Source organism: Aedes albopictus, chromosome 3 (assembly GCF_035046485.1).
Source record: "Aedes albopictus strain Foshan chromosome 3, AalbF5, whole genome shotgun sequence".
Taxonomy (NCBI): Eukaryota; Metazoa; Arthropoda; class Insecta; order Diptera; family Culicidae; genus Aedes; species Aedes albopictus.
Genome location: NC_085138.1, coordinates 286,594,408 through 286,622,075, shown reverse-complemented (window position 1 = coordinate 286,622,075; position 27,668 = coordinate 286,594,408).

Here is a 27,668-nt window from a genome sequence, read left to right as displayed (position 1 = left end):
TAATTCTTAAAATCTTATTGAACGCCGGGAAGCACGCTGGTCAAATAAAACTTTCACATCGAACGAATAGACAACAGAATAACTTATCCCTCTACAATTGGCTTTTCGGTCCGGAAAATTATGAGCGGGGTGATTCTATTACATCCGACGTTTCGACCGTTGATTTGGGCCTTCTTCAGGGAGGTCTAAAATAGGGGTGTTTTATTATCTAAATTCACATTTTGCATTGGGTTCAAAAATTTTAGAAAAATCTTACTATAGGGGTACCGTTACTTGTATGTCACCGGTTGCTTGGCGTAGCGTTGTCGGATTTGGCAGATTTAGTCTTGTGTTGGTTATTTGTGGGTAGATGGTGAGGGTGTAGTTATCTAGACTTGGATTTACCACTGCGCCGAACACTAACATGGCGTCTAGACACTGAATACTGGTGTTTGTGGGAGTGGTAATGGAAAATTTTGGGAGATTTTTGTAGTATCTCTCTCTGTTTTGTGTGAGAATGTGTGTGAGGGCATCTGTTATCTATGTGTGTGAGGTGGTGTTTGGATTTGTTGCTGTTGATCATCTGTTGGTTGCTGGTTGTCGGGGTTGGATGTGCTGGGGTGCTGTGGTGAGGGCGGGTTTGTTTGGGCTCTCTTCATTTGCTTTACCGCTATTGTTCGTAGAAGCCCGCAGTAGATAGTGCTGAGGCCTTCTACGTCGGTGCGGTGGTTTACATATACTGGATACCGTGTAACGACTGTGATAAAGTCTACATTGGTATGACTACGAATAAGCTGAAAAAGCGTATAAGTGGACACCAATCTAATATCAACCAGCTCAACCGATTATGAGATCAAGGCTATACAAACACCGACCAAGCAATGATCCAACAGAGCTCAAAAACAGCTCTAACCGAACATTGCGCACGAGAAGACCACCGCTTCGCTCTGCAACAGACGAAAATAATAGATAGGACATACAACAGAACCACTCTCCCCCTGCTAGAATGTTTCCACATCTACAACACCCCCGGCACAGTAAACCACCGCACCGACGTAGAAGGCCTCAGCACCATCTACTGCGGGCTTCTACGAACAATAACGGTAAAGCAAATGAAGAAAACCCAAACAAACCCGCCCTCACCACAGCACCCCAGCACATCCAACCCCGACAACCAGCAACCAACAGACGATCAACAGCAACAAATCCAAACACCACCTCACACACATAGATAACAGATGCCCTCACACACATTCTCCCACAAAACAGAGAGAGATACTACAAGAATCTCCCAAAATTCTCCATTACCACTCCCACAAACACCAGTATTCAGTGTCTAGACGCCATGTTAGTGTTCGGTGCATTGGTAAATCCAAGTTTAGATAACTACACCCTCACCATCTACCCACAAATAACCAACACAAGACTAAATCTGCCAAATCCGACAACGCTACGCCAAGCAACCGGCGACATACAAGTAGCGGTACCCCTATAGTAAGATTTTTCTAAAATTTGTGAATCCAATGCAAAATGTGAATTTAGATAATAAAATACCCCTATTTTAGACCTCCCTGAAGAAGGCCCAAACCAAGGGCCAAAACGTCGGATGTAATAGAATCACCCCGCTTATAATTTTCCGGACCGAAAAGCCAATTGTAGAGGGATAAATTCTGCCTATCAGTCGGTCGTTTCCACAATTAGCACCACAGAATAACTTTGACGTTGTCACTAGCCCAGCGCGCACTGATTGACGGACGGCTCGTCTCCGAAATTATCGACTTCAGAACCTATCGTGACGCTAACATCGACTCTGATCGCTATCTGGTGGTGATCAAACTGCGTCCAGAACTTTCCGTCATCAATAATGTACGGTACGGCGGCCGTCGCTGTACAACCTTGAGCGACTGAAGCAACTGGATGTCACCTCAGCATGTGCGCAGAATCTCGTGGCAGCGTTGCCAGACGAGGGCGAGCTCGATGTGGCCTCTCTGGTGGCCTTTACTGCTGGAGAACAGTAAAAGTAGCCATCAACGACACAGCCGAGAGCACCATCGGTAAGTTGAAAGGAGTTGACGAAACGAATGGTTTTACGAGGATTTTGGAGGAGAACGAAGCGCGGGAGGTAATGCTGCATCACCCGGTAGAACGTGGAACGTTACAAACAGAAGCGGAAACAGCAGACCTGCCTCTTTCGGAGAAAAAAAGTGCCGCCTGGAAGAAGCGGAGTGTGAGGAAATAGAACTGCCATGCCATTCCCATGAAACATGGAAGTTCCACGAAAAGCTCAACGCATCCCGCACCGACTTCGTGCCGTGAGCCGAAATATGCAGTGATAAAGATGGAGGCCTCTTGACGGACGTACGTGAGGTTGAAAGGTGGAATAGAAATAGCACTTCGACGAGCACCTGAATCATATGAAGGACGTAGGCAAGAGAGACAACGATAACGGAGGGAACGACTACGCCAATGCAGCAGAGAACGGAAATGAGCCAATTCCCACGCTGAAGGAAGTTAAGGATGCTGTTCGGACAGAACCATATCGGCACAGAGCTCTACCCCTACAACCACAATCAGGAAAGCAGTCATCTATTCAGTTATCATGTTAGAGTCTAGTCACACAACGTAGATCGTCCACAGTTGTACGTTTAATATTAGGAATAAATCTGTGAATTGTACGCTAGTTGTTTTACTATTCCGAAGATTCACCTGGGTCAATTCCTGCCACTAGCACGAACATAATGGTGCCGTGACCAACCGTGCGATTATCAAATCTTCGATGGATAGTGAAGAAAAAATGTACAAGCTTCGCGTAGTTTGACTGCTCGCTGCTCAACGTCGAACAATGGCATACAATATAAAAAGCAATACCACGTCACGATATGCCTGCTGCTATTTTGTCCGTTTCATCTGATCTATTCAACGTTGGATAGGATTGCTGCATTGCTCGGACGACTTAAGTCGATTAGAAGTGAATGTTTCAAGTGCTTCATACAGTGCTCTTTCTTCTGGGGTCAACTCCATACCCTGGCGGGACACGACGTCCCCCGTAGCTTCTGATCGACATGGTGTTCAAACAACAAGACCGCAGTGCTGCTTTTGTATTTCACTAGTTCCTGGGCCCCCAGCGGCAAGGACGATCGAAATGCTTCTCACGGGCGTCTTGTGTGATCCGAATACAATCACCGAACAGTGCAGCTTACTTGGTACCGTGCTTGGTACTCCTATGTTGAAGTCATTACTTCAAGGCGGGGAGTATGTTCGGACAGAACCATATCGGCACAGAGCTCTACCCCTACAACCACAATCAGGAAAGCAGTCATCTATTCAGTTATCATGTTAGAGTCTAGTCACACAACGTAGATCGTCCACAGTTGTACGTTTAATATTAGGAATAAATATGTGAATTGTACGCTAGTTGTTTTACTATTCCGAAGATTCACCTGGGTCAATTCCTGCCACTAGCACGAACAGATGCCATTCACCATTCAAACCCAACGAAGCAGCTAGTAAGGATGGTATCACAGCTGAACTCATCACGATGGACCCAGAAAAATTGTCCAGCTGTCTGCATCGCTTGATAGTCAGGATCTGGGAAACCGAACAGCTATCGGAGAAGTGGAAGGAAGGGGTAAGCTGCATATTAGCGTGGGACACAAAAGGACATTTGGGGGCATCCATTTAGTACGTCACGCTAAAAATAGGAATTTTCAACCCCCCCTCCCCCCTTCGTACGGGTTTTTCCTATACTTAACACATTGCTTGTCACACTTTTCAGAACCCCCCCTCCCCCCTCTAAGCGTGACGTACTTTATGGATGCCCCCTTTTACTCCTGTACACTTTTTGAGTTCCATTTTGTTCCCATATCAACTGTGCAAAATTTCAGCTCGATCGGAGAAAATATATTTTAGTGCTAGCCGTTTTAAATTTTCATTCGGTTTACTATGGAGAAAATCACTTTTTCAAAGAAAAATCGCCACAGGTTGTCTCTTAACCCCTAAAAATAAATCGATAAATGATTTCTGTTGGAATTTTTATAAGGAATAACCCTTCTGAAGACCGCAACGTGATCTAAGGGATGTGGAAAAAGTTATTGACCGAAAACCGAATGACATGCCAACGCTGTTTAACATGTAACGAATAACAATAAATAATAATATAATGTCATTTTATCGATCGGGTGAGGTTTAATAACTTTTTCAATGAATGTCGCATCGCTTTGCGGTATTCGGAGGTCTGATTCCTCGTGAAGTTGTCTGTAGAAATCATTCAACGACTTATTTTTAGGGATCAATGGGTGACCTCAAGCGATTTTTCTTTGAAGAAGTAAATTTTCCCCATAGTAAATCGTATGAGAAACTAAGAATGGCGGGCGCTCAGATATAGTTTATGCAATTCAGTATCATAATTTACATTTTATATAACTCATTTTGATACCATAATGGCCAATTTTTCCGAACTGGCTCATTATGCAACTGACGAGGCAAGCCTCGTTGGATAAATGTACGACTCGTGCTGAAAAAATAAACTTTTTGCAACTCGTTACATAAAAAACTATTCTTAGATCGATCTGAAATTTTGCACAGTTGATATGGGACCAAAATGGAACTCAAAAAGTATACAGGAGTTGGAGTTTTCCCATCCAGACCAGATCTTCATCGTAGGTACGGCAATTCCTCCAGAAATGCCGTGATTACCAGGTATTAACGCTTCACGACCGGGTCCGTCTAGGTAGTAATGTGAGGATAGTCGGGGATACCTTCAAGGTGGAACACTGGTGGAGATCTCAACGCATCACCTGTTCATCGCTTTCAAGTCATACGAAAGTATACTGTTGTGTCGGCCGCACAGAGGTATAGAACATTTTCGACAAGAACGCTGACCTGAGAACATGACCAGACTGATTAAAGCAATGATGGATGGTGGTGCCTATGCCTACGCATAGGCTTCGGGTGAACTATCCAGTTCATTCGAGTTATGGAGGGGACTGCGACACGGTGACGGACTCTCATGCCTACCGTTCAAAATCGCTCAGAAATGCGACGAGCCGGGCTTAACGATCCGGGTGCGATTTTAACTAAATCCAACCTACTTGTATGTTTTGCGGACGAAATGAATATTACTGCCACAACAATAGCAAATTTTTAGACCCATCTAAAACGCGAAGTACGGACGGGTCGTGCATGCTCCAAAAACAAAGTAGGTATGTGCTAGTAGGCGGAACCGACCTTATTAGTCTGCGAAGCAACGTTACAATAGACAGGGATACCGAATTCGTCTACCTTGGATTCTTATTGATGGCTGACAATGTAAGTTTTGGCCTGACCGAAGTCGTAAACCGAGTATTGTAGCGAACTGTATTGATAAAGCCTTCACAGAGAAACAGACGTAACACTTAGAACAAATTTCATAGAAAATTAATGTTACGAATCACAACCACCCATTACTTATCGTACTGTAATTGGCTGGGCCAGTGGCAGTAGTGAGCAAACGTCAAACAGGAGCAACAACGATATCAGCGCCGCGAGTAGACAATTGACGAACTATCGAATATTTGAATCAACAGTTAAAAAGGTGTTCGATGGGAGGCGAGTAGAGTGTGACGTCTGTTTCTCTGTGGTTTTACTCAAATGTAATTTGGAACAAATAAATGTATGTTTGTTAGTTTTTGCCTTTCTCGTACACTAAGTGTACTGGAAAGGCTATATGTTCACTCCAAAAATGACTTTTTGATAGAAGGCCCGGAGGGTCAAATCACATATACCAATCGACTCAGCTTGACGAATTGAGGTGATGTCTGTGTGTGTGTATGTGTGTGTGTATGTGTGTGCGTGTGTGTGTGTGTCTGTATGTGTGTGTACAAAAAAACTCACATCACTTTTTGGCAGTAAACCTCATCCGATTTCAATGACCGACGGTTCATTCGACGCGGAATCTGGTCCCATTGTTTCCTATTGAAAATGGTTCGGATCGGTTCAGCCATTCCGGAGATATGGCCATTTAGGTGTTCCGGAACGGTACCCCAGGAAGGGACCAGATATGAAAATGCATCAAACCTATGCATGCGACACATCAAACCACGGCATTTTCGATAACCTGATGAGTGGTAAGCAGAAAAATAGTCTAAGACCATATCTGAACCGGTAGTGTTCCCGAACCGGTTCTGGGCGTCCCGCTGGAAGTGGCCAAATATACAATTGAACCAAACCCATGCATGAGACACATCAAACCACGGCATTTTCGATAACCTGATGAGCGGTAAGCAGGAAAATAGTCTCAGACCATATCTGAACCGGTAGTGTTCCCGAACCGGTTCTGGGCGTCCCGCTGGAAGTGGCCAAATATACAATTGAACCAAACCCATGCATGCGGCACATCAAACCACGGCATTTTAGATGACCTGATGGACAATGAGCAGGAAAATCATCTCAGACCATATCTGAACCGGTAGTGTTCCGGAACCGGTTCTAGGCGTTCCACTGGAAGTGGTCAAAACTACAATTGAACCAAACCCATGCATGCGACACATCAAACCACGGCATTTTCGATGAACTGATGGACAATGAGCAGGAAAACCATCTCAGACCATATCTGAACCGGTAGTGTTCCGGAACCGGTTCTGGGCGTCCCGCTGGAAGTGGCCAAATATACAATTGAACCAAACCCATGCATGCGGCACATCAAACCACGGCATTTTCGATGACCCGATGGATAATGAGCAGGAAAATCATCTCAGACCATATATGAACCGGTAGTGTTCCGGAACCGGTTCTAGTCGTCCCGCTGGAAGTGGCCAAATATACAAGTGAACCAAACCCATGCATGCGACACATCAAACCACGGCATTTTCGATGAACTGATGGACAATGAGCAGGAAAACCATCTCAGACCATATCTGAACCGGTAGTGTTCCGGAACCGGTTCTAGTCGTCCCGCTGGAAGTGGCCAAATATACAATTGAACCAAACCCATGCATGCGGCACATCAAACCAAGGCATTTTAGATGACCTGATGGACAATGAGCAGGAAAACCATCTCAGATCATATCTGAACCAGTAGTGTTCCGGAACCCATTCCGGGGATTCCCGCCGAAGTGGTTAAATCTGAAAGAGAAACAAACCCGTACATGCGTCACATCAAATAGCGGCTTTTTAGATTACCTAATGAACGGCCAGCAAGTGTTTTGGAATCGGTTTTGAGTGGCCGGAAGAGACCAAATGTAAAAGTAAACCAAATCCAGGCATGTGACACATCAAATCGTGGCTTTTGCGATAACCTGATGAACAGTTAGCTAGAAAATAGCCTTACATCACACTAAAGACAACTGGTAGTGTTCCGGAATTGGTTCCGAGAGTCCCGTCGAAATTGTCAAACCCTGCATGTGACACCTTCAATTTTCAGCGTTTTTGGTAAACCGATGAACAGTTAAGACAATAATGTTAGATCATATTTGGTTCAGCCGGTAGTTACTCGGAATCAGATCCGGGTAGTAAAATGTAAATTTTAACCAAACCCATGGATGCGGTACATCAAATTACGACCAGTATTGTAAACATTCGACACTTTTTACTGCCTTCATTTCGTTGCCGCAGTCGGGTGTCAGTCGGCTTTGTTACATTCGTGCGCTATCGTTACCTCTTACCTACACACAACACGAGCAGTAGAACGAAGATCAATAAACATAAGAAAGGGTCATATCAATGTCATCTGACACGATGACATGTGTGTAATTCTAGCTTTACGCATAGATTTTCAGCCAATTCCGATTATGAATGTTAATGTTAGTTTATTTTTGCATGTTACATTGAATATGACGCACAGAACATAGCTCTTATTATGAATGAAGACAGGAATAACAAAAGCCGAACCGTCTCCCGAAGCCGCTATCGTGGTGAAGTGCATTCGTTTGACATTTTTGTTTCGAACAGTAGTTGATTGATTGTGTTGCGAATGTCGGAGACAAAGGAGGCCGAATATCGACGAAAAGGTTCAAAAATGACTGTGATCTCCAACAAGACTGATCACGACTTATCGACAACCTAATGGAAAAAAGGGTCAGACCACATTAGATTCCCGGTAGTGTTGCGGGTTCAGCTGTGGCTTCGAAAGTGATTAGAAGTAAAAGTGAAGCAAACCCATTCATGCGATATATCAAATCGCGGTGATTTGGTAAAGGCGAATAAATAGCAATAAAATATTCTCAGACCATAATTGGGACAACCGGTAGTGTCATGGTCCACGACTCATGGAATCAGATCCGGCTATCCCACCGAAAATTACCAAATATAAAAATGAACCATCCCATACATACGACACATCAGATCGCAGATTTTTTGATAATCTAATGAGCGGTTAGCAAGAAAATAGCCTTAGATCACATCAGAGACTAGCTGTTGTGTAGCAGAACCAACGTTCATGTGGAAAATTAAATCGTGGCTTTGTTTAATGGCCTGATAAACATTAGGTATGAACAACAGTGACGAGTAGGTCTTAGTTCTCATATATGAGAACAAAATATAGACAAAACTAAAGCGATCTCATCAAATCATACCATTTCAGATTCCTAAGGTGTAAATTTATAGCAGGATGGGTCAACGTTGAATGGAAAAATAAAAATTTCATCGCGTCAACAGAAGATGGTGGCTATTTTAAGGAGTTTTGAGCTCTAAAACTATGTAAAATAAGTGTATTTGGTATGGGAAATATGTTCGGAGTTCACCAGAGTATCCAAGATAGCGGTCCAAAGTCCAAGATAATGGCCCAGTATTCAAGTTAGTGCCTATTTTATAGGATTTTTAATTCTTGCATTATGGGCATATTTTGTATTAAAAAGAATGGGGAAGAATGCCGGTCTTCGTCCAAAACTGGTAACCAGAAAATCATAAACGACATGCCAAAATTCAATACGGCGACTATTTTATGTAATTTTAGGTGCAGAGTCCAAAAATGAATACCAGAACATCCAAGATGGTGTCTCAATGTTCAAGATGGCGGTTAGTTTAGTTAGGGTAGATATCCGGAGTCATAAAATGATGACCGGAAAATCTAAAATGACGTTTCAAAATTTTGCGCCTTCATGACATTTGTTTGGTTTGAGTTTTGGATCGTTGTCTTATATTTTCTGAATATTGGATGTTATGCTAATATAAAATGTATCCATATTGAGTTCATTTAGCAAACAGTTTTTATTTTGTATTTATGTCAATGTCATGTCAACATGTCGCTCGAGTTTTGTTGAAAGGATATTTTAAAGCACGAGAAAGGCACCATCACCGCTAGGTGGATTAATTAGGGTTTTTTTTTTGGTACATTTCCACTGCGACCAATTGTTGATCTATTGTGACAGGCCCCTATTTAATATATATGCCATATGCCAGTGTGTCATATCACTATGAGTTAAGTGATTCCACTTGCTGACTGTAGGCATTATCCCAGTAAGGTATTATAGATCAAATAAAATGTATAACCTTGCTAGGAGAAGTCATCCATACCAGAGTTGTTAATAGTCATCGGATTTGAAGAAGAATCACTGACGACAACAGATAATATAAAGTTTGCGTCACTGAACCAGCAGCGCTTGAATATTTTCGTTCAAACATCGTCAGTCAGTTTGCTAGTCGCGACGAAAAAGTTTTGCCGTTTCTCTTTGTCGGCATTTTCGTTGAAGTGTTTTCACCGAACAAAACAGACGAACGAATAATCAGCATCACGAAGATGGCTGACCAGAAAAAAAAATTAAAAAAAAGGAACCTCGCTTGATTCGGAATTGAACCAAAAACCTTTGGATTGGCAGCGCACCAAGCATACCAACAAAGCTAATTCAGCAGCTCGGATAGGTGGAGGCTAACTCATCAATAAAAAGCGTGACTGGTTCGCCTTTTGTCTGCAGTCAGATGCCATGTGACGATTACATTTTCGGTTTTCGTCGTTGCAGAAGAAGACAAAAGAGAATGACGAAAACTATAGCTCCCTGTTTTATTTTCAGTTCATCCTCGTCGTGGTTTCTTTGTCGGTCGCTGATGATGGTGCAAGTGACGGTGTTTTATTTGCTGACGAACTTTTTTAGTTTTTCGTGGTTGGTCTGTGACGAAACTGATGGTTACCAACCCTGATCCATACGTCTGATGGTTGTATTACACTCTTATCAAAATATATGCACCTCTTATGGAAAAGTGCATCACAGTTACACAATAAATGCTTCGAATCTTCCTTGTAACTTCTACATAATCGATAAGTGTCATCTTCCAATAATCCTAGTAGTTTTAAAAAGTATTTGCTTGAGCAGTGACCTGTTAGTAAACCGCAAAAAGTATTGAGATCTTTTTTAGACACACTCAGAAGGCTTCGAGGCTGTTTTTGTTTGGAGATATAAATCTTTTAGATTGCCGTGCTATTACCGTGTTTTTCCAAACTTCTTCTATCATATTCTTTTCCCAGTTATTCAGTTCCAGTTTGAAGATACATTCTGAGGCCCCACAAAATGGTTCTGGACCTAGGAAAGGTTTTGAAGATCCAAGTCTTGCTAACAAATCCACCTTTTCGTTTCCTTGAATCCCACAGTGCCCAGGAACCCAGAATAGATTAACTGTGCTATTTTTAGCCGCCTCGTGCATTACCAAACTAATTTTGAAGTGCATGTAAAAGATTTCAACGCTTCAAGAGAAGCCTGGCTGTCCGAGAAGATACATATATTCACAAGTATTGAAGTACATTCAATGATTGCCTGTATTTCTGCTTGAAATACAGTTGGCCATTTACCCATAGATATAGATATGTTAATTCCAGGGCCAGTGACACCAGCTCCAACCCTGTCATTTATTTTTGAGCCATCTGTGAAAAAAATCACTGAACCTGGCCGAATATTAGGCCCCCCTGATTCCCACTCAGTGCGACTTGGAAATGTTACATTGAATAATCGTTCAAAGTTATACTGCCTGTTCATCCAATTTTCATGATTAATTAAAGAATTGATTTTAAAATCTTTCAGAACACTGAGATGACCCCTGAGGTCTCCAGAAAATAGATCTCTGGTTCTTCTCAACCTTAGAGCGGTTTTCTCAGTTTCTAATTGAACAAACAAATGTAGTGGTAGCATATTTAGTATTGCATCTAACGCCTTTGAAGGCGTACTACGTATAGCTCCAGTAAAGGAAACAGTAGCAAGTTTTTGCAGTTTCTCCAACCTCTGTTGAATATACTTTACTTTGGTTCTTGGTCACCAAAATAAAGCTGCATATGTTATTCTGGGTCTTACTATAGCCGTATAAATCCAATGGATCATTTTTGGCCTAAGTCCCCATTTATTACCAAATGTTTTCTTACTTATCCATAAGGCATTTATGGCCTTACTTATTATTGAATCTAAGTGTGTGTTCCAGTTGAGTTTACTATCGAGAATCACTCCCAAATATTTTACCTTTAGACAAAGCAGTATTTTAGTTTCCCTCAAGTAAATATCAGGAATTTTATATTTCCTTCTTCGTGTAAACGGAATAATAGCAGTTTTTTGAGGATTTATGGATAACCCCTCATTTTTACACCTCCTTAACGTAAAATGTTTGTATGTTAGTAATTTGTTCTTTACTACCAATAGTTTACTGTAGAAGAAAGAAAATACTTTAGTTTTACCTTCAACTTCATCCTATTAAAACAATGCGTTAGGTTATTCGAGACGAACTAGCTGGTCTGCTGCCTTCCACTTCTGATTCATATGCAAAAAGTCATGGGTTCAATCCCTGGCTCGTCCCTTTCCTTGTACTTTGTATCTTTCTATCCACTTTCTCTATACTCTCCTTTTTACATGTACAACTCATGTTTATTCATATGTTCATAGCCATCGCTTGAACCAGAAATGGTTGGAAAGCCGTTTCCCTTCCTTCCAACATTCACAGCTTCGTGTCAATCTATCAGATAACGCCTAAGAGTTATGCAATCGAGCGAAATGTGCCGTTTTAGCTTCATAGTAATAATAATCGCACTAATCTATCACCCTACGCCTCACATCCACGCACCAATGTGTGAATCCTCTGCAAATCATATCCCACCAACACTCCGACACCTGCATGAGTTTGTGCAGACACAGAGGTATATTCGGTCTGATGTTGGTACAAACGATTGCAATCATCACTTCCTTCCCCTTCCCCACATTGACCTGCAAGCTGACGCTCACATAATGAAGGTGCCTGCTGATCCCCAGAGATAATCTCATTGGTTCCTTGTGTGAGTGTAGCTAGTCTGGCAATACTGGAGTAGCATCTACAAGCTCGGCTTTAAAAGCAATGCGTTAGGTTATTCGAAATTTACCTTGACGTCGTCACTTAGACGGCGATTACACTTACGTTTTATAATCACCGGGAAAATGAGTGTAACATCTTTTCTATATCAAGAACACATCTTCCCAGTCGCGCCTGAAGCAAAACTAGGCTTAATTCATACACTTCTGCCAAACGCCCACAATTCCTATTGCTTCTTTCTGATCCACATCTACTGCTTTTAAATCACTCCCATCCACGTACTTCTGTCATGGATGGCGTTGCGCTTCAGTACTTGCAACTCGTTGACTCAGAAGTCTCAGAAATTAGCAATAAATTAAGTTCCTATTTCCTTTCGATTGTTCGACTACAGTGATACAGTGCCAGTGTAAGTTACCAGTTGGTAAACGTTGAGTGTACGTACCGTACACATTAAACGCACATTCTGGCCCAATACGGCTCAAGAAGGCCAAGTAGTAACGACTGGTGACTGGTGGTTGATATCGGCTGTAATTTATGGCACCCGAGGGACATGCGGTCAGCTTGCCAGAGTCAGCCGTCCCGATCGTTGCCTGAAATGAAATGTACGTAGGCGCACGTGGTGTTTTATGACAGGCGTTTTGCTGTTTCTGGATGTCGTTTTCGTTGTCGTTGGGAACATCGTATTCTCTGTGAAGATTGTGCAGCGGTGCACTATAGATCCGGATGTAACATTTCGCGGCAAAATGGACAAAACGAATGTGATGTATAGATACTAGCGTGGTTCAAAAAATCGTTTTTGCTCCACACCGCTCATTCGGTTCCTAACCAGATAATATGCCTTCTCACAAAATTTGAGCTCATTTGGTTGAAAATTGAGACTGCACAAGCCCGTCAAAGTTTGTATGGGAATTACTATGGGAAAACGATGTTTTTCATTCAATCAACCGTAGAATTTCCCCAAGTGCCCTAGTGGGTTAGTCGACCCTTGCTAATCCTAGGCTACTCTATCAGCTACAACTTTGCCGAAGACCGCATTTGAATCGGACGCCTCATTAATTAGTTACCGATTTTATCCAGAATCGAAATCTTTACTCATGATGGTTAAACTATTCGATGGGCATCACTGCATTCTGCAGTGGAACATAGTAGCCATGATTTCAGTGTGCTATCTTTGGCGCCATATGCAGCAATGTTGCCTGCTGGGAAGCTGGAGGATCATAGCTAAAGTTTACCCAGTTGGATACAAATCGGTAACTAATTAATGAGGCGTCCGATTTGAATGCGGTCTTCGGCAAAGTTGTAGCTGATAGAGTAGCCTAGTGCTACCAAGGGTCGACTAACCCAATAGCGCACTTGTGGAAATGCTACGGTCGATTGAATGAAAAACATCGTTTTCCCATAGTAATTCTCATACAAACTTTGACGGGCTTGTGCAGTCTCAATTTTCAACCAAATGAGCTCAATTTTTGTGAGAAGGCACATAATCTGGTTAGGAATAGAATAAGCGGTGTGGAGCAAAAACGATTTTTTGAACCACGCTAATAGATACATTGGATGTTTCAGATTCTGTGGATCGAGTTTATGTAACCATTATTTCAGAAAACAGCATTTGTTGGATTTTTGTGACATTCTGAGTTAATATTGGGGTGCTCAGAAGCAGTTTCTAGGAAACACTCATGTTTGACTTGGTTTGTGCTTCTAATCCACAGTGAATGTGTGGGTTACGTCCCAAGAGTAAAGATTCAAAGCGAAAGTTAATTGAAATTGCAGAACATGAGTCCATATCTGAACGTTGTCGTAGCGTCGTCTTTCGTACATCTGCCCACGATGGGTTCATCCGAGAAATTTATTCATTTGAGCGAGGTGTTTTAATTATGAGTGATCCTTTCCCGGAGCCGAGTTGATGATCCTATAGGGTTATTACGCAGGTACCTACCAGCAACGACAAGGTAATACCGCGCGAATAAAACTGACGAAACGTGTTTTCATAATTACTGTCGATGATTACGGTCGCGGTTTAAGTGTGCACACATGTTCCGATGAGGAGCGGCAGTGAGCTGATAGATTTAAATTATTCGCTCATTATCAGCGCAGGGCCGACGACGACGCTTTAGATGTGTTCTTTCAAGCCTGATGGCCGATGAAGTCGGCAGCTTGTGATGAAGGGTACTTATGTAAATAACCTTGCGCGCTACTGTTTTGTGATGGAGCCTAAGCGTAATTGTCGACCCTGCTTCAATAATTGCCCCTATACGGAGAGGTTAGGCTTTCGACATTTCCCGCGGTTTAGCAGCACTTGTTGTTGACTGGTCAGTGTCCGACGGTGGTGTGGTTGGTAAATTAAGCCGACGGTGATTGCAAGGTTCCTGTCAGCGTGGACGTCTCTCGATTAACAAGAGAAACCCTTAACCTTTTTGGCAGAAGATGGCAATTTTATATTTGAAGCGTCAATGTGGTAAGGAAGTGTTATTAAAGGGATCTGTCGTGCGTATTCTATATGTAGTAAGAATCAACAAATCAATTTATAAGCGTTAAGATCAGTTATGTTCAATGGCTTAGGTTGAACTTGCATGAAGATTCTGCATCCTGCTCTTACCCATTAGTTGACAGGACTTACATTTGCAGCAGCCAGGATGTACGTGAAAAAAGGATAACACATATTTACGTCTCGTTTATAGTCACGTAAAGCTTTCCGTAAGGTATCAGGGTATCTTAAGGCATCTTGATTTTTTTCGTACTATGCACAGATCGAAAAAAGAATGTAAAATTGTGTGACATATGATGCACATGATTGGAGCGTGGGATATCACAGAAGTTTACATGACATATCATGTAAATGTTATAAAATATCACGTAAACTTACATTATATGTCATGTAATTCAGCATGACTCTGAGTGTTTACATGACATATATCGCAAATTTACATGATATATCATGTAAACCATCATAACAGTAAGTTTACATGACTAAAATTAAGTTTACATGACGTGTAAATCTCATTATTTTTATCTGTATGTACTTAAAACGTAGGATTTTATATTCTTAACTTTAAAAGAATTTATAGCCCTATTGTCCATTAGGGCACCACTTTTTTTTTCTTCTTAACCATAGGGGGAAAAATCTGCTCAACATACACCCTAACAGGAAGGTCTGGGTAGTGTGGAATTGAGGCCGTCTTCTACAACAGTAGTAAAAGCCAGGACTTCTCTCTCCTCGACCCACTAAAACTCATTCCTATGGTTGCCAAACCCTTCGTCTCTCCGAGACCACCAAGAAGGTATTGCTTCAGAGAGGGGCTAGTGCACATCGCACCCTCAAGGTTAGCTGCGTAGCCTAGCAGCAACGAACATCGATGACTCTCCCTGGAGAGTCCATCACGGTAACATGCTGGCGCTTAGCCAGTTTCCCGAGGGCAGACAATTAAACGTTCCATAATAAACACAAAATTTCCCATAAATAATTCCAAAAGTCCCAGTAAAGAAACAGGGGTGAAAGCAGTAATAAATAACAAAAGTTCCATAAACAAATAGAAAAATGCATAAATAAATCAAAACTTTCCATAAATAATTGATTTTTGAGCAATTAAAAACGTCAAAAATGCAATGAATAAATCAACTGTTGCAATAAAAAAAGCCAATTTTCCCACCAAATAACTTCGAATTTTCCATAAAGAAATCCGATTTTTCCATAATAAATTAAAAAATTCACAATAAAAAAATATCGAAAAAGCAATAAAAAATTAAAAAAATGCTATAAAAAATGACGAAATTACCCATGAAAAACAAATGCAGGAAAGTATGAGACAGTGAAATGCTGAATCGCACTTATATGACTGAAACAACTGAAAAGCTTGCGTAACTATGATTGCAATTTACCGAGCAATTGCTTGCTGTCCGAACTCGCTATCGCTCGTCGGACCTAAAAAAGGGATAACATCTATGTTTGCATTATACCGGGCAAATTCTTGGATCTGTGGTTTGCCTATAACCGAAACGATGCAGTTGCGGTGCATCGGATATCGGAAACTTCGGCGGCCTTCTGCCGCCTCAGTTCCTCAATCCTCTATGCGGCTTCGCCGCATAGTCTATGTATTTTTTTGGCTTAAAATGCATTTACGTTTATTGCTCGTTTTTTGACATTTATTGATAATTTAGTTTTCCGTTTATTGCACTTTTTGAATTATTTATAGCTTTTTAGATATTTTTTTATTGTGATTTTTCTAATTTATTATGGAAAAATCGGATTTATTTATGGAAAATTCGAAGTTTTTTGGTGGGAAAATTGGCTTTTTTTATTGCAACAGTTGAATTATTCATTGCATTTTTGACGTTTTTAATTGCTCAAAAATCAATTATTTATGGAAACTTTTGATTTATTTATGCATTTTTCTATTTGTTTATGGAACTTTTGTTATTTATTACTGCTTACACCCCTGCTTCTTGACTGGGACTTTAGGAATTATTTATGACGAATGATCACTTTCTTATGAGTCGTTTATATTTTAGCCTTTCCCGAGTGGTCCTCGCCACTCCCTTTGTCCTCGGAAGGCGGGCAGGGTCAACCCCGCCCGCGCCCTACTGCTTGGCAGACATCAAGAACTGATGCCCACGTGCAACCCGATCTAACCTGCTGAAGGCAAGGGTACCACTACCCTTCAGGCCCTATCAGCTGCAACAGAAGGTTGCTGACAGTAGGGTCCCCACCTACCCGACCCTTGCCGGGGACCCCTTTCCAATCGCGGGCTCGGATCCAACCCAGTAGACCGACGGCACGACAGCACCGCTACCGGGACTTCCTCTCCGCGGCCACTTCATCGCTGTAAGGGTCGATCTCGACCGCAGGGCACCGGTATGACCTACGAAGCCGACTCCGAACCCCTGGACCACCTCTTGTTCTGCATCTGGACTAGCCATTCTCCGAGTCCACGTGCCACCTCCTCTGTAGCTCCCAGACGATATGGATGATAGCCGTTGAAACGGCGTTCCAGCCAAACTCATCCCTACACATCCTCTGGAACAAATTGTCCGGAGTTGTGTCCTCCCCGCATGTGGCAAGCATGCGGCCACGCATTGTGCGAAAACGCGGGCACACGAACAAAACGTGCTCCGCCGTTTCCTCTAAACCATTTCACACTGGGCATTCGGGAGAATCCGCATGCCCGAAACGGTGTAGAAAATGTCGGAAGCAACTATGACCTGAAAGGACCTGTGTCAGGTGGAATGTAACTTCCCCATGGTGCCTATTAATCCAACTATCTATCCTCGGTATCAACCTATGGGTCCACCTTCCTTTGGTAGAACTGTCCCACGCGCGCTGCCATTTGACCATGAAGCAGGCCCGTGCACAGAAGTGGCGCCAAGGGAGGGGTTTTTCCCAATTTTGGCAAAAGGCGGAGGGGCACCTAGTGTATGAAGTGTCGGTAATGGGGAGGGTTTAACACCAAAAACCACCCCCTTGTGCACGGACTTGCCATGAAGGCCATCCTGGCAGTCCTGCGTATGCCTCTTGTGCCGCGCATTTCGAAGCACTCCATGTCCTCACTTATAAGGATGCCGATATGCACCATACCAGTAATGACGCAGAGAGCGTCGTGTGGCACGGTACGGTACGCGCTCGCAACCCTCAGGCACATAAGCCTGTAAGTACTTTCCAGCTTCCGTCAGTAGCATTTAGTACTTAGCGCGGCACCCCACGCCGGGCCGCCATACCTAAGTATGGACGTAGCAACACTAGCCAGAAGCTTGCGCATACTGGCGTACACCGCAGAGCTATTGGACATCATCCGGGACAGAGCCGCAATAGCTGTGGAGGCTCTTTTACAGGCATAATCGACGTGGCTACCGAAAGTAAGCTTATCGTCGATCATCACGCCCAAGTGTTCGACGGAGCGCTTTGACAGGATAGTGCACTCTCCTACACTGATCACCGTCTGCTGCTCCGACTTCCGGTTGTTAACAACCGTCGCCTCTGTCTTGTGGTGAGCCAGCTCCAGTTTCCTGGACCGCATCCACACCTTCACAACCTTGATCGAGTGGTCGGTAGTCAACTTCACCTCCTCGATCGTTTCACCGTAGACTTCGAGCGTAATGTCGTCGGCAAATCCGACAATCTCCACTCCCACTGGGTACTCATACCTCAACACCATGTCGTACATGACATTTCATAACACCGGACCCAGGATGAAACCTTGCGGGACTCCTGAGGTTATGTGAAAGCACTTCCGACCCATTTCCGTGTCGTAAACTAGTACGCGATTCTGAAAGTAGCTTTCGAGAATCTTGTACAAGTACTCCGGTATCCCCAGACGCAAGAGCGCATTGGCAATAGCAGACCAGCTGACGCTTTTAAACGCATTCCTTACATCCAGAGTCACTACCGCGCAGAAGCGAATTCCCCTCCTCTTAGGCTCGAGTGCTTTCTCGGTGGCTTTTGTAACCGACAAGATAGCGTCTACGGTGGACCTCCCCTTCCGGAAGCCGTACTGGTTGCTCGAAAGGCCATTTTCGCCCTCAGTGAACCTCAACATTCTGTTGAGGATGATCTTTTTGAGCACCTTCCCCGCCGTGTCAATCAAGCATATTGGTCCATATGCCGACGGGTCTCCGGGTGGTTTGCCCGCCTTTGGCAATAGTACCAGGCTCTGCCTCTTCCAAGCTTCTGGGAAAGATTCCTCGTCCAGGCATTTCTGCATAGCAGACCTGAACATCTCGGGAGCCTCTGCAATAGCTACTTTTAAGGCCAGGTTCGGAACTCCGTCCGGACCTGGGACCTTACCTACGCTAAGGGACTTAGCTATCCCCGCAAGTTCCACATCGGTGACCCTCTCCTCATCACCAGCCCCAGTCCCCGGCTGTCCTACGAAAGGAGGCCAAGGACTAGGATCATGACGCGGAAAAAGTCCTCCAATGACCCCCTCCAACATCTCTGGAGATTGCTCTGTAGGAGCCATCACACCTCTCGTCTTGGCCATAACGATCCTGTAGGCGTCACCCCACGGGTTCGTATTGGCACTCTGACAGAGACCCTCAAAGCAGGCCTTTTTGCTTGCTCTTATCTCGGTCTTAAGCGCGGCATTTGCAGCGGCGAACACAACCTGCCGTTCGTTTTCCTCTTCCTTTGCGCCACGGGCCTCGGCAAAGCAAAGGATTGAAATGCAGTTTGTTTTGTTTCTTATATTTGTATTTCGTGTAGGCAGTGAACACGTATGAAAACAAAAATAACGGAATTGGTTTTGCAGGTACGTTATCGGTGGTATCGGATGGTTTCATGCACATTTCATGAGTTCCGAAAGGGTTTAATGGGGATTTCTTAAGCATTTCAGGAAGGTTCAGAGAACTTTTGGTGGATTTTAGAAGCGTTACAGTTAGATTACGTGGAGTCCGAGGGGTTTTAGAGGGATTTCGAAGGCATTTCAGCTTCAGAGGGTTTTCGGCGGGTTTTGAGGCGTTACGGAAGCATTTTCAGGGGTTCAAAGGATATCAGGTGCATTACATGGGGTCCACGTGGTCTTACAGGGATTTCGAAGGCATTTTAGGAAGCATCAGACGATTTCTGTGGGGATTAAGAAGCGTAACACGTGCGTTTGCATGTCCGGTGTCCGAGGGGTTTTAGCGGATTTTTGAGGCATTTCAGAAAATTTCAGACATCTTTCAACGGATTCCAGAGGCGCTAGGAAGGCATTTTTGGGGGTTTCGGAGTGTCTCAGATGCATAACATGGGGTCCGTGAGGGTTCAGAAGGAACTTGGAGGCATTTCAGTAAGTTTCGGATGGTTTTGTAAGACCCCATCACAAAGACCCATGAAACCCTTTGAAACGCCCTTGAAATGTCTTGAAACGCCCCTGAAACCACCATATTTCCATTGAAATAACCTTGGAATCTCCGTCACCCATTTGGAATGTCCCCTTCAATTTTGAGGTGTTCCTGAAACCCCCTTGAGGGGCTGTCCAATAATTACGTAAGGGTTTGTGGGGGGAGGGGGGGATTGAAAAATCTTACGCGACATACATTTTTTTGGGTTCTCATACAAAAATCTTACAAGGGGGGAGCGGTGTCGGAAAATCGCAAAAATTTCCTTACGTAATTAATGGACAACCCCTGATACGATGGCGAAGAGAATGTAGGCACGGAGGACCAAGGCAGCGGAGGAAATGACTATGTTGGTGCAGCAGAGGGCGGGAACGAATCAACTCCCACGCTGAGGGAAGTTAAGGATGCCATCCACCAGCTCAAAAACAACAAAGCGGCTGGTAAGGACGGTATCGCAGCAGAACTCATCAAGATGGGCCCGGAAAAGTTGGCCACCTGTCTGCACCAGTTAGTAGTCAAGATCTGGGAAACCGAACAGCTACCGGAGGAGTGGAAGGAAGGGATAATCTGTCCCGTCCATAAGAAAGGCGACAAGTTAATGTGTGAGAACTTTCGAGCGATCACCATTTTGAATGCCGCCTACAAAGTGCTATCCCAGATCATCTTCCGTCGTCTTTCACCTAAAGTAAATGAGTTCGTGGGAAGTTACCAAGCCGGTTTCATCGACGGCCGGTCGACAACGGACCAGATCTTCACCGTACGCCAAATCCTCCAGAAATGCCGTGAATACCAGGTCCCAACGCATCACCTGTTCATCGACTTCAAAGCGGCATACGACAGTATCGACCGCACAGAGCTATGGAAAATTATGGACGAGAACAGCTTTCCCGGGAAGCTGACTAGACTGATAAGAGCAACGATGGACGGTGTGCAGAACAGCGTAAGGATTTCGGGTGAACTATCCAGTTCATTTGAATCTCGACGGGGACTACGACAAGGTGATGGACTTTCCTGCCTACTATTCAACATCGCCCTGGAAGGTGTTATGCGACGAGCCGGGTTCAACAACCGGGGTACGATCTTCACGAAATCCAGGCAATTTGTCTGTTTTGCGGATGACATGGATATTATTGCAAGAACATTTGGAACAGTGGCAGAACAGTACACCCGCCTGAAACGTGAAGCAGCAAAGGTCGGACTGGTGGTGAATGCGGCTAAGACAAAGTACATGCTGGTAGGTGGGACTGATCGAGACAGGACAAGCCTTGGCAGCAATGTTACGATAGACGGGGATACTTTCGAGGTGGTAGAAGAATTCGTCTACCTCGGTTCCTTGCTAACGGCTGACAATAACGTGAGCCGTGAAATACGAAGGCGAATCATCAGTGGAAGTCGTGCCTACTATGGGCTCCAGAAGAAACTGCGGTCAAAAAAGATTCAACCCCGCACCAAATGTACCATGTACAAGACGTTAATAAGACCGGTGGTTCTCTACGGACACGAGACATGGACAATGCTCGAGGAGGACCTGCAAGCACTCGGAGATTTCGAGCGACGGGTGCTAAGGACGATCTTCGGCGGCGTGCAGGAGAACGGTGTGTGGCGGAGAAGGATGAACCACGAGCTCGCTGCACTTTACGGCGAACCCAGCATCCAGAAAGTGACCAAAAGCCGGAAGGATACGATGGGCAGGGCATGTTGCAAGAATGCCGGACAACAACCCTGCAAAGTTGGTGTTTGCTAACCATCCGGTTGGTACAAGAAGGCGTGGAGCGCAGAGAGTACGATGGGCGGACCAGGTGGAGCGTGATCTGGTGAGTGTTGGGCGTGACCGACGGTGGAGAGCTGCAGCTGCAAATCGAGTATTATTGCGGCAAATTGTTGATTCAGTATTATCATGAATTTGATGTTGGCTAAATAAATGAATGAACTGATACGATCTTGACTTAAAAGGTCTCGAAACGCCCCTGTAACCTCCGTAATCTCATTTAAATACCCTTTAAATCATCATAATCCATTTGAAATGCTCCAGAAACCCCTTGCAACGCCTTTAAAATGCCTAGAACGCACCTATAAAAACCTTCAATCGCCCCTGAAATGCTGTTGTTCCAAGTGCTTCCAGGAACAGGATGTTTCGATGACGTTCTAATGGGCGTTGGCGTTTGTGGAAATTTCGGGGATGATTCAATATTATAAGGGATGTCAGGCTTAGAAGCTTTTAATGGGCCTTACAAAGGATTCCAGGGCTGTTTCTGGGCATTTCAAAGAGTTTCAGGGAGTTTCAGCCACGTTTTAAAAGCGTTTCGAGCGGTTTTAGGAGATGCAGGTGTTCAGAGGCATTGCAGAGAGCTTCAGGATCATTTTCGGGAGTTTCGAAGGGTCTCAGGTGCTTAACAACGGGTCCAACGGGTTTTTCGGAGGCATTTCAGCAAGTTACAGAGGACAGGGGGTTCGAGGTGGTTTCCGGTGGTATTTCAGGATTTTTTAGATGATTTACAGGGGTTCCAGAAAGCGCGACAAGGGCATTTCCGAGGGTTTAGAAGGCACTCAGGTGCGTTACGGGATACGAGGGGGTTTCAGGAGGTTTCCGAATGCATTACGGATAGTTCTTGAAATACCCTATTATATTAATGTGCTCACTGTGTAGACGGTGGGCTAAACCTGGTGCCGACACCCTACTCTTATCTTTTTGGGTATTTTTGTGGCGTTTCAGTCTTTTCGGGGGTCAAAAACAACTATATGTTTTCTATAGTTGTTTTTGATCCCCGAAAAGACTGAAACGCCACAAAAATACCCAAAAAGTCTACCAAACAGTCGTCGCCAAAGCTGTTCCTACTCTTATCTTATTCAAATCGGATGATGAAGAGCTGTCATCGTATTCCCGTAGCTGTGTCCACCGTGCCAAGTTGACGATGACCCATGCAAGTGCTCAAGAAGCAACCGACTGACGGTCGACGGACGAGTGTCATAATTTGCATGATTGCAGCACAGAACGAAGATCCCTAATAAAAATGTATTATACACTGTTGATTGGCCGAATGATTGTATCATTCCGTATATGATCAAGATGATAGCCCGAAAGGGTTGTTAAGCACGTTGTATCATATTTTTCTATTAGGGATTGCTATTGACAGTTTAACGACCGGATTGAGACGAGAATTACTGCTATCAGACTGAAATGGCACGCTTTCGTTACTCCCCGATGCCGTTAACGGTCGCTCGCTATGCATTTCATCAGGTGTGGCGAAGCCCATAATTACGCAGGCATGACATTTTCTATGATTATTAATATTAGCATACATATCGATGTTTTCCCGCTGGTTGTGGCTGAAGCGTGCTTCGGCATTAAGCTGTAACTTTCCCGTAATAAGTGCAACAGTGAAGCTCTTGAATGATGATTATGCCTCGATGCTTCTTGAAATTTGGAGGGTACCAATGCTTCGTCCCTCGTGAAGTAACGGAGCACTCTTCCGCACTAACATCTTCATCGCCGGCCTGTTATTAGTATCAATTAGGCAAACCATAAGAGAGCTAATGAATTTTGCCACTTGTTTACAAACAAAGCAAAAAAAAACTAAAGAGATCTTACGCAGTGTTACCCGACAACGCCATTGAAGAGGCGACGCTTTTTGCAACCATTTAACACTTCCATGCGTCTCGGACGGGTTCAGCCGGACAAATGGAATCCAAAGCAGAAAAACACTTGGCGTCAAGAGGAAACGAAAGATACTAAAAAATAAACTCTCTAAAACAAGAGATCATAGCCTCGTTCATAATCCGCGCGCGGATGATGGGTGGGAACGCCAGTTATGCTCTAACGCCTTAATGGGTGAAAATATAAGCACAGTTCATTGTTTGGTGAAGAGCTGTGGAAGATGCATCGCACACTGACTGGAATGTAGATACCCGCCATAAACTGGCTTAAGATCTCTTTTCTTCTCACTGCTGGAGTAAATTAATTATCTGCCGTAATTCAAACTTCAAGATTAGTGGGGTTATTAAGATATCCACAACTTAAGGAGTGGATAAAATTTGGTCATTGAAGACTCGGCAAAAAATGAATGTAGACACCGCATTTGTTGGCGAATGCTTTACAATATTTCTTCTTTCTCTTACTTTAGTATTTGAATGGTTGAAAGTTTCAGCACTCACTATGCATATCACTATCGAGTGCCTTCCTTTATCGACGGCAAAAGTCTGTCAATCAAGTGGTTCCGAACCAATAAAAACTGTCATTCGCATATTGCAAGCGAACGATCACTTCGCCACATACACCCAATTCTCCGGAAACTGATTGTATTCGAAGAAGGAATTCAGAAGAAAAACCTTCATACAGCGCAAACTGGTATGTCAAGATTACGGCAGAGCTGGTATGACAGCAACCGTCAAACACCATCGAAGCCATGCCACCAAAACGAGCCCAATCCCGACAGGCCGACCGCTTGTCAGATTCAAGTTCTGATGTACGGCAACCCACTCGGTTTGATGGGAGCCGGGACTCATGAACATAATTTGTTGGGAGCATCCACCGCAGCTCCCGATCAGGTGCAGTGCCTTGTAGCATCTCTACACATGGTCATTCATGGTCTGGATCAGTTTGCTGGGACAGATCCCTACGTAGGAAGTTTTCTATGGAGCGACACTGGTTTCGATGTTTCATATTACACTAACAAATAAGTACATTGCAACTATCACAACATACTCGACTCCCGTTCGCAGCAGGGAAAACACATACAGGAAAAAAAAACACCAGCACAGAAGGAGAGCAAACCTCATCCATTAATTTATGATTTTTATGTTCCCAAAAGGGTAAATGAAACAAAGTGAGGGAAACGAGATTGATGGTGCGGGCTTCATTAGTGCCAACGTTGGCAACCGGTTCACCGGTTTGATCCACAGCACTGACTGGGTTGTGCCGTATAAAGCAGCCGACCGTTAAGAATGTTGGGTGATAAGTTGTCATTGCTGTGACAGATTTCCTTTGGCTTGATATGACAAGTGGTTGTTGCAGGTTGATTGCATTGATTTTGGGTTTGTTGCCGGGAGCGATAGTGCAAAATGCTAAATTATTCCAGTTTTTGTCGTTATTTCTCCAAAAATAGGAATTGCATTAAGGGACATTGATACAATAATCGATGCTATTCATTATTCATTTATTTTACAACATGAATTTTATGATATATTATAATCAACAACAATATCACACCATACCAATCGATTTGCGACTGCAGCTTTTCACCCTTGGTCACGTCAAACAATCGCTAGATCATGCACTACCTGGTCTACACAGGAAAATTGGAACACCTCATTTAATTCATTCGCCGTTACATTACAATAATAATAAAATTGAATCAACAATTCTTCGCCACAACAGTGGGTTCGTGGCTGTGGTCCTCCATCCTCAACTGCGTCCCACATTTGCCAGATCGTTCTGCAACTGATCCGCCCACCTTGCACGCTGCTCTCTAGATCTTCTTGCACTATCCGGATCTCTTGCGATCTTCAGCTTTACTGGTTTGTTATTCAGCGTTCTTACTTCTTATATCATGTCCTGCCCATAGGTCTCGTGCCAGTAGAGAACCACCGGTCTTATCACCGTTTTGAACATGGTGCATTTGGTGCGAGGATGAATCATTTTCGACCGCAGGGTTTTCATTGAGCCCGACTTCCACTGATGATGCGCCTTCGCATTTCGCGGCTAACGTTGTTGTCTGCCGTTAATAAGGATCCGACGTAGACGTAATCTTCCACAACCTCGAACGTGTTCCTGTCTAGGCCTAGGCTAGCCCTGTCCGTTTTTTTACACCGTCCATCGTCGCCTTGATCAGCTGGAGAAGTCGTTCTCGTCCAATGTAGCCGACTTCGTACCCTGCACAGATTCGGATGCGTATACTGCGATGAGACCGCGGAGCATGTTTTTTGAATGCCCACGCTTCGTGGAGCAAAGGTCTAGTATGCAGGAGATATGCGGTAGAGATATCACAGAGGACAACTTTGTTGAAAGGATGTTGAAATACGGAGCAAATGGCAGGCTGACCAACAGCTAGTTGAGTGGGCCCCCTTCCCAGCCGGGATCTTGAGTCCAACGGGTAGTCTACAGTACTAGCCAGGTCTCAAGTTTCTTGGGGTAAGAGGACACAAGACGGTAGCTGGTGGAACACTTACCATCAGAGAGTAGTCATGTACGGTTCCGCCATTCTCGAAGTCATCCCTAATGGACGTATCGCAAAGGTAAGGAGGAGAGAGAATGAATTTTTAGTGAGTCGATCCCCACATAACCCGAAGAACCACCTCTTGGATATCTGATCAGTAGATTTTCTCATTCTATTAAAAAAATATATGTTTTCCGCAGGCACGCTCCACCTGGTCCGCCCATCGTGCTCTCTGCGCTCCACGCCTTCTTTTGCAAACCGGATTAGTTGCAAACACCAGCTTTGCAAGGTTGTTGTCCAGCATTCTTGCGTATCCTTCCGGCTTTGGCCACTCTGAATGCTGATTTCGCCGTAAAGTGTAGCGAGCTCGTGGTTCATCCTTCTGCGCCACTCACCGTTCTCCTGCACACTGCCGAAGATCGTCCTTAGCACGCGTCGCTCGAAAACTCCGAGTGCTTGTAGGTCCTCCTCGAGCATGGTCCATGTCTCGTGCCCGTAGAGGGCCACCGGTCTTATTAGCGTTTTGTACATGGTTCATTTGGTGCATGGGTGAATCTTTTTCGACAGCAGTTTCTTCTGGAGCCCGTAGTAGGCTCGACTTCCGCTGATGATGCGCCTCCAAATTTCACGGCTCGAGTTGTTGTCAGCCGTCAGTAAGGATCCGAGGTAGACTAATTCCTCCACCACCTCTAAATTATCTCCGTCTCTGGTAACATAACTACCCAGACGGATCCGGTCGGTTTCGGTTCCGCCTACCAGCATGTACTTTGTTTTTGAGGCATTTACCACCAGCCCGACCTTTGCTGCTTCGCGTTTCAGGCGGGTGTACAGCTCTGCCCCCGTTCCAAATGTTCTGGCAATAATGTCCATGTCGTCCGCAAAGCACACAAATTGTCCGGATTTTGTGAAAATCGTTCCTCGACTGTTGAGCTCGGCTCGTCGCATCACACCTTTCAGAGCGATGTTGAAGAGTAGGCATGAGAGTCCTTCACCTTGTCGCAGTCCCCGTCGAGATTCGAATGAACTGGATAGTTCACCCGAAACCCTTACGCAGTTTTGCACACCGTCCATCGTTGCTTTAATCAGTCTAGTCAGCTTCCCAGGAAAGCCGTTTTCGTCCATGATTCTCCATAGCTCTGCGCGGTCGATACTGTCGTATGCCGCTTTGAAGTCGATCGACAGGTGATGCGCTGGGACCTGGTATTCACGGCATTTCTGGAGGATTTGCCGTACGGTGGAAATCTGGTCCGTTGTCGACCGGCCGTCGATGAAGCCGGCATGATAACATCCCACGAACTCATTCGTTTTAGGTGACAGACGACGGAAGATGATCTGGGACAGCACTTTGTAGGCAGCATTCAAAATAGTGATCGCCCTGAAGTTCTCACATTCCAAATGGTCGCCTTTCTTGTGAATGGGGCAGATTACCCCTTCCTTCCACTCCTCCGGTAGCTGTTCGTTTTCCCAGATCCTGACTATCAGCTGATGCAGACAGGT